At 55.0% G+C, this 12,169-nt stretch overlaps 6 non-coding genes across 6 annotated transcripts; all 6 read left to right on the forward strand.

The window, feature by feature from the left end:
- Positions 1-808: 808 nt before the first annotated feature.
- trnae-uuc (transfer RNA glutamic acid (anticodon UUC)) lies at positions 809-880 on the forward strand. Its single transcript has one exon. It is a non-coding gene; the product is annotated as a tRNA-Glu (tRNA).
- Positions 881-1,333: 453 nt separating this feature from the next.
- trnav-cac (transfer RNA valine (anticodon CAC)) lies at positions 1,334-1,406 on the forward strand. Its single transcript has one exon. It is a non-coding gene; the product is annotated as a tRNA-Val (tRNA).
- A 2,810-nt stretch (positions 1,407-4,216) lies between these two features.
- Positions 4,217-4,288, forward strand: trnae-uuc (transfer RNA glutamic acid (anticodon UUC)). The gene has a single exon. It is a non-coding gene; the product is annotated as a tRNA-Glu (tRNA).
- Positions 4,289-4,741: 453 nt separating this feature from the next.
- Positions 4,742-4,814, forward strand: trnav-cac (transfer RNA valine (anticodon CAC)). Its single transcript has one exon. It is a non-coding gene; the product is annotated as a tRNA-Val (tRNA).
- A 2,811-nt stretch (positions 4,815-7,625) lies between these two features.
- Positions 7,626-7,697, forward strand: trnae-uuc (transfer RNA glutamic acid (anticodon UUC)). Its single transcript has one exon. It is a non-coding gene; the product is annotated as a tRNA-Glu (tRNA).
- Positions 7,698-8,150: 453 nt separating this feature from the next.
- trnav-cac (transfer RNA valine (anticodon CAC)) lies at positions 8,151-8,223 on the forward strand. The gene has a single exon. It is a non-coding gene; the product is annotated as a tRNA-Val (tRNA).
- Positions 8,224-12,169: the final 3,946 nt, after the last annotated feature.

Here is a 12,169-nt window from a genome sequence, read left to right on the forward strand (position 1 = left end):
AGCGACCGGTCATTTGTTCCCAATGTATTTCCGGTGCCTTCATGCACTCTTGTACCAAACGCACGTTCCTTCTGTACGCGGAGCCGATCATTTGCAATTGGGCTGTGCCGACAGACCAGGACGAGCTCTGTCGGCTCAAAAGCAGCGCAGGACCTGCAACAACAACAGAAAGATTAGCATCCAGCGGGGGCCTCTTAGTGAGCCCAAGATCTCATCAAGAATCGGCTCCAGCAACAGGGCTGGGCGCATTGTTCCATTCTCCGACCACTCTCGGTGTAAACAAGTCCCTCCTGGTCTCTGCTTGAAATGCACTTTCCTGCGTTTGCTTTGGGGTAACTGGCTTCCCCTGCATGGGCGAATGTGAAGAAGATCCTTAGTAAGTCATTGAAGAAAACCGAGAAGAGGTCAGAGTGGCCTCTGTCGTTCATCAACGATCCAGTCAGGCAGTACTCCTCTGTAAAGCGCCGTTCGTTCACATCGATTGGCTTTTTTTTGCCTTCATTCGCGCAAGTAGTCAAAGCAGACGCCCCTATTCTGCCGTGACCCGGATTCGAACCGGGGTTGTTGCGGCCACAACGCAAAGTACTGACCACTATACGATCACGGCGAGTTACCGATACCCACGTGGCAGGCCGGAAAAGGCTGTGCTCTCTTCGTGTGACCTAATTCGGAAAAGTCCTGACGTTGCATTTCAACTGAGCCCCAGTATACATCGACCCTTCGACACTCTGAGTGACAACTCTCTTGCGCGTTTTCTCATATTTATGTAGTTTGCTTGCATGATGCCCGGAACAGCAGGGGTGTGTGCTCCCATATGGTCTAGCGGTTAGGATTCCTGGTTTTCACCCAGGCGGCCCGGGTTCGACTCCCGGTATGGGAACCTGTCAGTTTTGCCTCCTGCTTTCCAAAAGATCAGCACCGTGTACGAAGGAGCCGCATTAAAACCACTCGAACGTGCAAAACGCGCGAGAAGAGGGGGCGCTTGTTTCCAACCGAAGACTTCTCGCGTGTGAGACGAGCTGATCATCCCTGCAGGAGGTGGGAGGGTTACTCTGGTAGACAGGGCTGACCTTCGGCAATAGGATTTATACTCTCCAAGATGATATTTGCACTTTCTGGAGAGGCGATTTTCTCCACTTCAGTAGCCCGATTTCGTCGATTGCGTGGAGAGGGCTGTAGAATGTGGCGCCGCCTTTCCTGCTCCGTCCATGACAGGCGTGCTGGTCTCTGGAGAGAGAGCACGGTCCATCAGCGCACTCCAATAAAGGCACTGGAAGCAGCTGAATCGCATTGGCGAAGCTCAGCGCTGGGCCGCTGGGCAGGGATTGCCACCGTTTCCGTAGTGTAGTGGTTATCACGTTCGCCTCACACGCGAAAGGTCCCCGGTTCGAAACCGGGCGGAAACAGACCGGCTTCCTTTGTCGGCACGCACAAAAGGGGATTGGGGATTCGCCTAGCGCAGTGATCGAACAGACCCACTCACCTCTTAGTGTGGCGGGATCTGCACAGTGCATGTCGCAGCGCATCCTGCTTTCACTTCAATGCGCGTCCTGATGTACCCCAGTCTCCCGCGTGACAGGTGCGGATAATCACCACTATACTAACGAGGAAGACATCGCTCTCTCCGACCCCCGGCATCGTGTCCCGACCCACCGTGCTGGAAGCCGACGCCTGCTGTGATTCCTTTACGGAGCAGAAATGACAACCGAGGAGCCGAGAGATCATTTCAGCATTTCGCGTCTGAACAGAAAACACAAACGACCAACTCGGAATGATTTGCCTTTGATGCTTTCAAAGCGTTCTTTGTGCGTCGAACAGACCCACTCACCTCTTAGTGTGGCGGGATCTGCACAGTGCATGTCGCAGCGCTTCCTGCTTTCACTTCAATGTGCTTCCTGATGTCGAGTCGTGTGCCGTGCGGAGGCTCTGAAAGCGAGAGCAATGAAAAGGTGCACGGCGCTGTGAAAGAAAACAGAGAAGTGAAAGGCAGTCCTTTCTCTAAGGAGGTAAAAGAAAAGCTTTCTACTCCCCGTCAGGGAATCGAACCCTGGTCTCCCGCGTGACAGGCGGGGATACTTGCCACTATACTAACGAGGAAGACACCGCACTCGCCGATCCTCGGCATCGTGTCCCGACCCAGCGTGCTGGAAGGCGACGCGTGCTGTGATTCCTTTACGGAACAGAAATGACAACCGAGGAGCCGAGAGATCATTTCAGCATTTCGCGTCTGAACGGAAAACACAAACGACCAACTCGGAATGACTTGCTTTTGACGCTTTTCAAAGCGTTCTTTGTGCACGACGACTGCGCCGCCTAGCAGATACAGATGGGTTGTACAACTCTGAACTAGCAAATGGAAGAGGGCTAAGCCCCCTCTCTTTTAGCCCAGGTTCGATCTGTCTCCCAGAATCACCAGGGCGCACGCACACACACCCGTGCCGTTGAAGTGCTCTGCTTCATTTCTAAGGGCAACTCAACATTCACTCCTACCCCGAGAACAGAAAAGACAGCGTCCGCAGCAACAACAGCTCAGGTCTCTGCACAGGAGCTAAGCTGCCCCCATCTCCTCTGCTCTGCGGCTCCTGCGGAGTGGAGTCCTGCCTGGAGCCGTGTTTGCAGGCGGCGGCTCCCCGCGCTCTGTCTGTGCGTCCAAGAGCTCCTGGGAGGAAGAGAGAGCCCTCCCACTCGGGGGCTTTTCCACGGTCTGTGTGAGGAGGGGCGGGTGTGTCCAGTAGCTTATCGAGCGGAAGCCTGGGGCGGCGGAGAGCTGTGATCGTGCAGACCTTGAGGTGTCACCTCTTTGTCTGCTTTCCCGCCCCCCCTCCGCCCAAGCTCTGCTCCAGAGTAGCCCGGCAACCCCTCACACCTGCACGTGTCACAACCTAAGGTGTGGTCATGAGACACCCATGGGGTGCTGCTCTGTTCTTGCTAATTGTTTCCTGCCCGTCGCAGGCAGGAGTCCATGCGAGGAAGATGCGCTGGACAGAGCTCAGAGGGCACAGCTGGGTGGCTTTCCTTCTGAGTGACGTTCCTGCAACACTCTCCCGCTCCTCTTGGTGCGCTCATGCCGCAACACAGGAAGGCTGGAGCAGGTGGCTGTGGGCTCTGCGCACTGCCGAAATAGGTCAGTTGGGAGAGCGTTAGACTGAAGATCTAAAAGTCCCTGGTTTGATCCCGGGTTTCGGCATTTTGTTTCATCGCGCCCTTTGTTCCTCTCTCCAGCGCCCCCTGCCTAAAGTGACGCTTCCCTTTCTCAGCCCGAAACGCAAGCGAGACACCAGCAGCGGTCCCTGCAGGTTTCCGTAGTGTAGCGGCTATCACGTTCGCCTCACACGCGAAAGGTCCCCGGTTCGAGACCGGGCGGAAACAGCCTCTTTTTGCACGCTCCTGTACTTCACAGAGGTCTTGAGCGACCGGTCATTTGTTCCCAATGTATTTCCGGTGCCTTCATGCACTCTTGTACCAAACGCACGTTCCTTCTGTACGCGGAGCCGATCATTTGCAATTGGGCTGTGCCGACAGACCAGGACGAGCTCTGTCAGCTCAAAAGCAGCGCAGGACCTGCAACAACAACAGAAAGATTAGCATCCAGCGGGGGCCTCTTAGTGAGCCCAAGATCTCATCAAGAATCGGCTCCAGCAACAGGGCTGGGCGCATTGTTCCATTCTCCGACCACTCTCGGTGTAAACAAGTCCCTCCTGGTCTCTGCTTGAAATGCACTTTCCTGCGTTTGCTTTGGGGTAACTGGCTTCCCCTGCATGGGCGAATGTGAAGAAGATCCTTAGTAAGTCATTGAAGAAAACCGAGAAGAGGTCAGAGTGGCCTCTGTCGTTCATCAACGATCCAGTCAGGCAGTACTCCTCTGTAAAGCGCCGTTCGTTCACATCGATTGGCTTTTTTTTGCCTTCATTCGCGCAAGTAGTCAAAGCAGACGCCCCTATTCTGCCGTGACCCGGATTCGAACCGGGGTTGTTGCGGCCACAACGCAAAGTACTGACCACTATACGATCACGGCGAGTTACCGATACCCACGTGGCAGGCCGGAAAAGGCTGTGCTCTCTTCGTGTGACCTAATTCGGAAAAGTCCTGACGTTGCATTTCAACTGAGCCCCAGTATACATCGACCCTTCGACACTCTGAGTGACAACTCTCTTGCGCGTTTTCTCATATTTATGTAGTTTGCTTGCATGATGCCCGGAACAGCAGGGGTGTGTGCTCCCATATGGTCTAGCGGTTAGGATTCCTGGTTTTCACCCAGGCGGCCCGGGTTCGACTCCCGGTATGGGAACCTGTCAGTTTTGCCTCCTGCTTTCCAAAAGATCAGCACCGTGTACGAAGGAGCCGCATTAAAACCACTCGAACGTGCAAAACGCGCGAGAAGAGGGGGCGCTTGTTTCCAACCGAAGACTTCTCGCGTGTGAGACGAGCTGATCATCCCTGCAGGAGGTGGGAGGGTTACTCTGGTAGACAGGGCTGACCTTCGGCAATAGGATTTATACTCTCCAAGATGATATTTGCACTTTCTGGAGAGGCGATTTTCTCCACTTCAGTAGCCCGATTTCGTCGATTGCGTGGAGAGGGCTGTAGAATGTGGCGCCGCCTTTCCTGCTCCGTCCATGACAGGCGTGCTGGTCTCTGGAGAGAGAGCACGGTCCATCAGCGCACTCCAATAAAGGCACTGGAAGCAGCTGAATCGCATTGGCGAAGCTCAGCGCTGGGCCGCTGGGCAGGGATTGCCACCGTTTCCGTAGTGTAGTGGTTATCACGTTCGCCTCACACGCGAAAGGTCCCCGGTTCGAAACCGGGCGGAAACAGACCGGCTTCCTTTGTCGGCACGCACAAAAGGGGATTGGGGATTCGCCTAGCGCAGTGATCGAACAGACCCACTCACCTCATAGTGTGGCGGGATCTGCACAGTGCATGTCGCAGCGCATCCTGCTTTCACTTCAATGCGCGTCCTGATGTACCCCAGTCTCCCGCGTGACAGGTGCGGATAATCACCACTATACTAACGAGGAAGACATCGCTCTCTCCGACCCCCGGCATCGTGTCCCGACCCACCGTGCTGGAAGCCGACGCGTGCTGTGATTTCTTTACGGAGCAGAAATGACAACCGAGGAGCCGAGAGATCATTTCAGCATTTCGCGTCTGAACAGAAAACTCAAACGACCAACTCGGAATGACTTGCCTTTGACGCTTATCAAAGCGTTCTTTGTGCATCGAACAGACCCACTCACCTCTTAGTGTGGCGGGATCTGCACAGTGCATGTCGCAGCGCTTCCTGCTTTCACTTCAATGTGCTTTCTGATGTCGAGTCGTGTGCCGTGCGGAGGCTCTGAAAGCGAGAGCAATGAAAAGGTGCACGACGCTGTGAAAGAAAACAGAGAAGTGAAAGGCAGTCCTTTCTCTAAGGAGGTAAAAGAAAAGCTTTCTACTCCCCGTCAGGGAATCGAACCCTGGTCTCCCGCGTGACAGGCGGGGATACTTGCCACTATACTAACGAGGAAGACACCGCACTCGCCGATCCTCGGCATCGTGTCCCGACCCAGCGTGCTGGAAGGCGACGCGTGCTGTGATTCCTTTACGGAACAGAAATGACAACCGAGGAGCCGAGAGATCATTTCAGCATTTCGCGTCTGAACGGAAAACACAAACGACCAACTCGGAATGACTTGCTTTTGACGCTTTTCAAAGCGTTCTTTGTGCACGACGACTGCGCCGCCTAGCAGATACAGATGGGTTGTACAACTCTGAACTAGCAAATGGAAGAGGGCTAAGCCCCCTCTCTTTTAGCCCAGGTTCGATCTGTCTCCCAGAATCACCAGGGCGCACGCACACACACCCGTGCCGTTGAAGTGCTCTGCTTCATTTCTAAGGGCAACTCAACATTCACTCCTACCCCGAGAACAGAAAAGACAGCGTCCGCAGCAACAACAGCTCAGGTCTCTGCACAGGAGCTAAGCTGCCCCCATCTCCTCTGCTCTGCGGCTCCTGCGGAGTGGAGTCCTGCCTGGAGCCGTGTTTGCAGGCGGCGGCTCCCCGCGCTCTGTCTGTGCGTCCAAGAGCTCCTGGGAGGAAGAGAGAGCCCTCCCACTCGGGGGCTTTTCCACGGTCTGTGTGAGGAGGGGCGGGTGTGTCCAGTAGCTTATCGAGCGGAAGCCTGGGGCGGCGGAGAGCTGTGATCGTGCAGACCTTGAGGTGTCACCTCTTTGTCTGCTTTCCCGCCCCCCCTCCGCCCAAGCTCTGCTCCAGAGTAGCCCGGCAACCCCTCACACCTGCACGTGTCACAACCTAAGGTGTGGTCATGAGACACCCATGGGGTGCTGCTCTGTTCTTGCTAATTGTTTCCTGCCCGTCGCAGGCAGGAGTCCATGCGAGGAAGATGCGCTGGACAGAGCTCAGAGGGCACAGCTGGGTGGCTTTCCTTCTGAGTGACGTTCCTGCAACACTCTCCCGCTCCTCTTGGTGCGCTCATGCCGCAACACAGGAAGGCTGGAGCAGGTGGCTGTGGGCTCTGCGCACTGCCGAAATAGGTCAGTTGGGAGAGCGTTAGACTGAAGATCTAAAAGTCCCTGGTTTGATCCCGGGTTTCGGCATTTTGTTTCATCGCGCCCTTTGTTCCTCTCTCCAGCGCCCCCTGCCTAAAGTGACGCTTCCCTTTCTCAGCCCGAAACGCAAGCGAGACACCAGCAGCGGTCCCTGCAGGTTTCCGTAGTGTAGCGGCTATCACGTTCGCCTCACACGCGAAAGGTCCCCGGTTCGAGACCGGGCGGAAACAGCCTCTTTTTGCACGCTCCTGTACTTCACAGAGGTCTTGAGCGACCGGTCATTTGTTCCCAATGTATTTCCGGTGCCTTCATGCACTCTTGTACCAAACGCACGTTCCTTCTGTACGCGGAGCCGATCATTTGCAATTGGGCTGTGCCGACAGACCAGGACGAGCTCTGTCGGCTCAAAAGCAGCGCAGGACCTGCAACAACAACAGAAAGATTAGCATCCAGCGGGGGCCTCTTAGTGAGCCCAAGATCTCATCAAGAATCGGATCCAGCAACAGGGCTGGGCGCATTGTTCCATTCTCCGACCACTCTCGGTGTAAACAAGTCCCTCCTGGTCTCTGCTTGAAATGCACTTTCCTGCGTTTGCTTTGGTGTAACTGGCTTCCCCTGCATGGGCGAATGTGAAGAAGATCCTTAGTAAGTCATTGAAGAAAACCGAGAAGAGGTCAGAGTGGCCTCTGTCGTTCATCAACGATCCAGTCAGGCAGTACTCCTCTGTAAAGCGCCGTTCGTTCACATCGATTGGCTTTTTTTTGCCTTCATTCGCGCAAGTAGTCAAAGCAGACGCCCCTATTCTGCCGTGACCCGGATTCGAACCGGGGTTGTTGCGGCCACAACGCAAAGTACTGACCACTATACGATCACGGCGAGTTACCGATACCCACGTGGCAGGCCGGAAAAGGCTGTGCTCTCTTCGTGTGACCTAATTCGGAAAAGTCCTGACGTTGCATTTCAACTGAGCCCCAGTATACATCGACCCTTCGACACTCTGAGTGACAACTCTCTTGCGCGTTTTCTCATATTTATGTAGTTTGCTTGCATGATGCCCGGAACAGCAGGGGTGTGTGCTCCCATATGGTCTAGCGGTTAGGATTCCTGGTTTTCACCCAGGCGGCCCGGGTTCGACTCCCGGTATGGGAACCTGTCAGTTTTGCCTCCTGCTTTCCAAAAGATCAGCACCGTGTACGAAGGAGCCGCATTAAAACCACTCGAACGTGCAAAACGCGCGAGAAGAGGGGGCGCTTGTTTCCAACCGAAGACTTCTCGCGTGTGAGACGAGCTGATCATCCCTGCAGGAGGTGGGAGGGTTACTCTGGTAGACAGGGCTGACCTTCGGCAATAGGATTTATACTCTCCAAGATGATATTTGCACTTTCTGGAGAGGCGATTTTCTCCACTTCAGTAGCCCGATTTCGTCGATTGCGTGGAGAGGGCTGTAGAATGTGGCGCCGCCTTTCCTGCTCCGTCCATGACAGGCGTGCTGGTCTCTGGAGAGAGAGCACGGTCCATCAGCGCACTCCAATAAAGGCACTGGAAGCAGCTGAATCGCATTGGCGAAGCTCAGCGCTGGGCCGCTGGGCAGGGATTGCCACCGTTTCCGTAGTGTAGTGGTTATCACGTTCGCCTCACACGCGAAAGGTCCCCGGTTCGAAACCGGGCGGAAACAGACCGGCTTCCTTTGTCGGCACGCACAAAAGGGGATTGGGGATTCGCCTAGCGCAGTGATCGAACAGACCCACTCACCTCATAGTGTGGCGGGATCTGCACAGTGCATGTCGCAGCGCATCCTGCTTTCACTTCAATGCGCGTCCTGATGTACCCCAGTCTCCCGCGTGACAGGTGCGGATAATCACCACTATACTAACGAGGAAGACATCGCTCTCTCCGACCCCCGGCATCGTGTCCCGACCCACCGTGCTGGAAGCCGACGCGTGCTGTGATTTCTTTACGGAGCAGAAATGACAACCGAGGAGCCGAGAGATCATTTCAGCATTTCGCGTCTGAACAGAAAACTCAAACGACCAACTCGGAATGACTTGCCTTTGACGCTTATCAAAGCGTTCTTTGTGCATCGAACAGACCCACTCACCTCTTAGTGTGGCGGGATCTGCACAGTGCATGTCGCAGCGCTTCCTGCTTTCACTTCAATGTGCTTTCTGATGTCGAGTCGTGTGCCGTGCGGAGGCTCTGAAAGCGAGAGCAATGAAAAGGTGCACGACGCTGTGAAAGAAAACAGAGAAGTGAAAGGCAGTCCTTTCTCTAAGGAGGTAAAAGTAGAGCTTTCTACTCCCCGTCGGGGAATCGAACCCCGGTCTCCCGCGTGACAGGCGGGGATACTTGCCACTATACTAACGAGGAAGACATCACACCCTTCGATCCCCGGCATCGTGTCCCGACCCAGCGTGCTGGAAGGCGACGCGTGCTGTGATTCCTTTACGGAGCAGAAATGACAACCGAGGAGCCGAGAGATCATTTCAGCATTTCGCGTCTGAACGGAAAACACAAACGACCAACTCGGAATGACTTGCTTTTGACGCTTTTCAAAGCGTTCTTTGTGCACGACGACTGCGCCGCCTAGCAGATACAAATGGGTTGTACAACTCTGAACTAGCAAATGGAAGAGGGCTAAGCCCCCTCTCTTTTAGCCCAGGTTCGATCTGTCTCCCAGAATCACCAGGGCGCACGCACACACACACACCCGTGCCGTTGAAGTGCTCTGCTTCATTTCTAAGGGCAACTCAACATTCACTCCTACCCCGAGAACAGAAAAGACAGCGTCCGCAGCAACAACAGCTCAGGTCTCTGCACAGGAACTAAGCTGCCCCCATCTCCTCTGCTCTGCGGCTCCTGTGGAGTGGAGTCCTGCCTGGAGCCGTGTTTGCAGGCGGCGGCTCCCCGCGCTCTGTCTGTGCGTCGTGTCCAAGAGCTCCTGGGAGGAAGAGAGAGCCCTCCCACTCGGGGGCTTTTCCACGGTCTGTGTGAGGAGGGGCGGGTGTGTCCAGTAGCTTATCGAGCGGAAGCCTGGGGCGGCGGAGAGCTGTGATCGTGCAGACCTTGAGGTGTCACCTCTTTGTCTGCTTTCCCGCCCCCCCTCCGCCCAAGCTCTGCTCCAGAGTAGCCCGGCAACCCCTCACACCTGCACGTGTCACAACCTAAGGTGTGGTCATGAGACACCCATGGGGTGCTGTTCTGTTCTTGCTAATTGTTTCCTGCCCGTCGCAGGCAGGAGTCCATGCGAGGAAGATGCGCTGGACAGAGCTCAGAGGGCGCAGCTGGGTGGCTTTCCTTCTGAGTGACGTTCCTGCAACACTCTCCCGCTCCTCTTGGTGCGCTCATGCCGCAACACAGGAAGGCTGGAGCAGGTGGCTGTGGGCTCTGTGCACTGCCGAAATAGCTCAGTTGGGAGAGCGTTAGACTGAAGATCTAAAGGTCCCTGGTTCGATCCTGGGTTTCGGCATTTTGTTTCATCGCGCCCTTTGTTCCTCTTTCCAGCGCCCCCTGCCTAAAGTGACGCTTCCCATTCTCAGCCCGAAACGCAAGCGAGACACCAGCAGTGGTCCCTGCAGGTTTCCGTAGTGTAGCGGCTATCACGTTCGCCTAACACGCGAAAGGTCCCCGGTCCGAGACCGGGCGGAAACAGCCTCTTGTTGCACGCTCCTGTACTTCACAGAGGTCTTGAGCGACCGGTCATTTGTTCCCAATGTATTTCCGGTGCCTTCATGCACTCTTGTACCAAACGCACGTTCCTTCTGTACGCGGAGCCGATCATTTGCAATTGGGCTGTGCCGACAGACCAGGACGAGCTCTGTCGGCTCAAAAGCAGCGCAGGACCTGCAAGAACAACAGAAAGATTAGCATCCAGTGAGCCCAAGATCTCATCAAGAATCGGCTCCAGCAACAGGGCTGGGCGCATTGTTCCATTCTCCGACCACTCTCGGTGTAAACAAGTCCCTCCTGGTCTCTGCTTGAAATGCACTTTCCTGCGTTTGCTTTGGTGAAACTGGCTTCCCCTGCATGGGCGAATGTGAAGAAGATCCTTAGTAAGTCGTTGAAGAAAACCGAGAAGAGGTCGGAGTGGCCTCTGTCGTTCATCAACGATCCAGTCAGGCAGTACTCCTCTGTAAAGCGCCGTTCGTTCACATCCATTGACTTTTTTTTGCCTTCATTCGCGCAAGTAGTAAAAGCAGACGCCCCTATTCTGCCGTGACCCGGATTCGAACCGGGGTTGTTGCGGCCACAACGCAAAGTACTGACCACTATACGATCACGGCGAGTTACCGATACACACATGGTAGGGCGGAAAAGGCTGTGCTCTCTTCGTGTGACCTAATTCGGAAAAGTCCTGACGTTGCGTTTCAACTGAGCCCCAGTATACATCGACCCTTCGACACTCTGAGTGACAACTCTCTTCCGTGTTTTCTCATATTTATGTAGTTTGCTTGCATGATGCCCGGAACAGCGGGGTTGTGTGCTCCCATATGGTCTAGCGGTTAGGATTCCTGGTTTTCACCCAGGCGGCCCGGGTTTGACTCCCGGCATGGGAACGTGTCAGTTTTGCCTCCTGCTTTCCAAAAGATCAGCACCGTGTACGAAGGAGCCGCATTAAAACCACTCGAACGTGCAAAACGCGCGAGAAGAGGGGGCGCTTGTTTCCAACCGAAGACTTCTCGCGTGTGAGACGAGCTGATCATCGCTGCAGGAGGTGGGAGGGTTACTCTGGTAGACAGGGCTGACCTTCGGCAATAGGATTTATACTCTCCAAGATGATATTTGCACTTTCTGGAGAGGCGATTTTCTCCACTTCAGTAGCCCGATTTTGTCGATTGCGTGGAGAGGGCTGTAGAATGTGGCGCCGCTTTTCCTGCTCCGTCCATGACAGGCGTGCTGGTCTCTGGAGAGAGAGCACGGTCCATCAGCGCACTCCAATAAAGGCACTGGAAGCAGCTGAATCGCATTGGCGAAGCTCAGCACTGGGCCGCTGGGAAGGGTTTGCTACCGTTTCCGTAGTGTAGTGGTTATCACGTTTGCCTCCCACGCGAAAAGTCCCTGGTTCGAAACTGGACGGAAACAGACCGGCTTCTTTTGTCCCCACGCACAAAAGGGGATTGGGGATTCGCCTAGCGCTGTGATCGCACAGACCCACTCACCTCTTAGTGTGGCGGGATCTGCACAGTGCATGTCGCAGCGCATCCTGCTTTCACTCCAATGCGCGTCCTGATGTACCCCAGTCTCCCGCGTGACAGGTGGGGATAATCACCACTATACTAACGAGGAAGACATCGCTCTCTCCGACCCCCGGCATCGTGTCCCGACCCACCGTGCTGGAAGCCGACGCGTGCTGTGATTTCTTTACGGAGCAGAAATGACAACCGAGGAGCCGAGAGATCATTTCAGCATTTCGCGTCTGAACAGAAAACACAAACGACCAACTCGGAATGACTTGCCTTTGACGCTTATCAAAGCATTCTTTGTGCATCGAACAGACCCACTCACCTCTTAGTGTGGCGGGATCTGCACAGTGCATGTCGCAGCGCTTCCTGCTTTCACTTCAATGTGTTTTCTGATGTCGAGTCGTGTGCCGTGCGGAGGCTCTGAAAGCGAGAGCAATGAAA

The sequence above is a fragment of the Atractosteus spatula genome (assembly GCF_055471065.1).
Source record: "Atractosteus spatula isolate fAtrSpa1 chromosome 10 unlocalized genomic scaffold, fAtrSpa1.hap1 SUPER_10_unloc_8, whole genome shotgun sequence".
Classification (NCBI taxonomy): Eukaryota; Metazoa; Chordata; class Actinopteri; order Semionotiformes; family Lepisosteidae; genus Atractosteus; species Atractosteus spatula.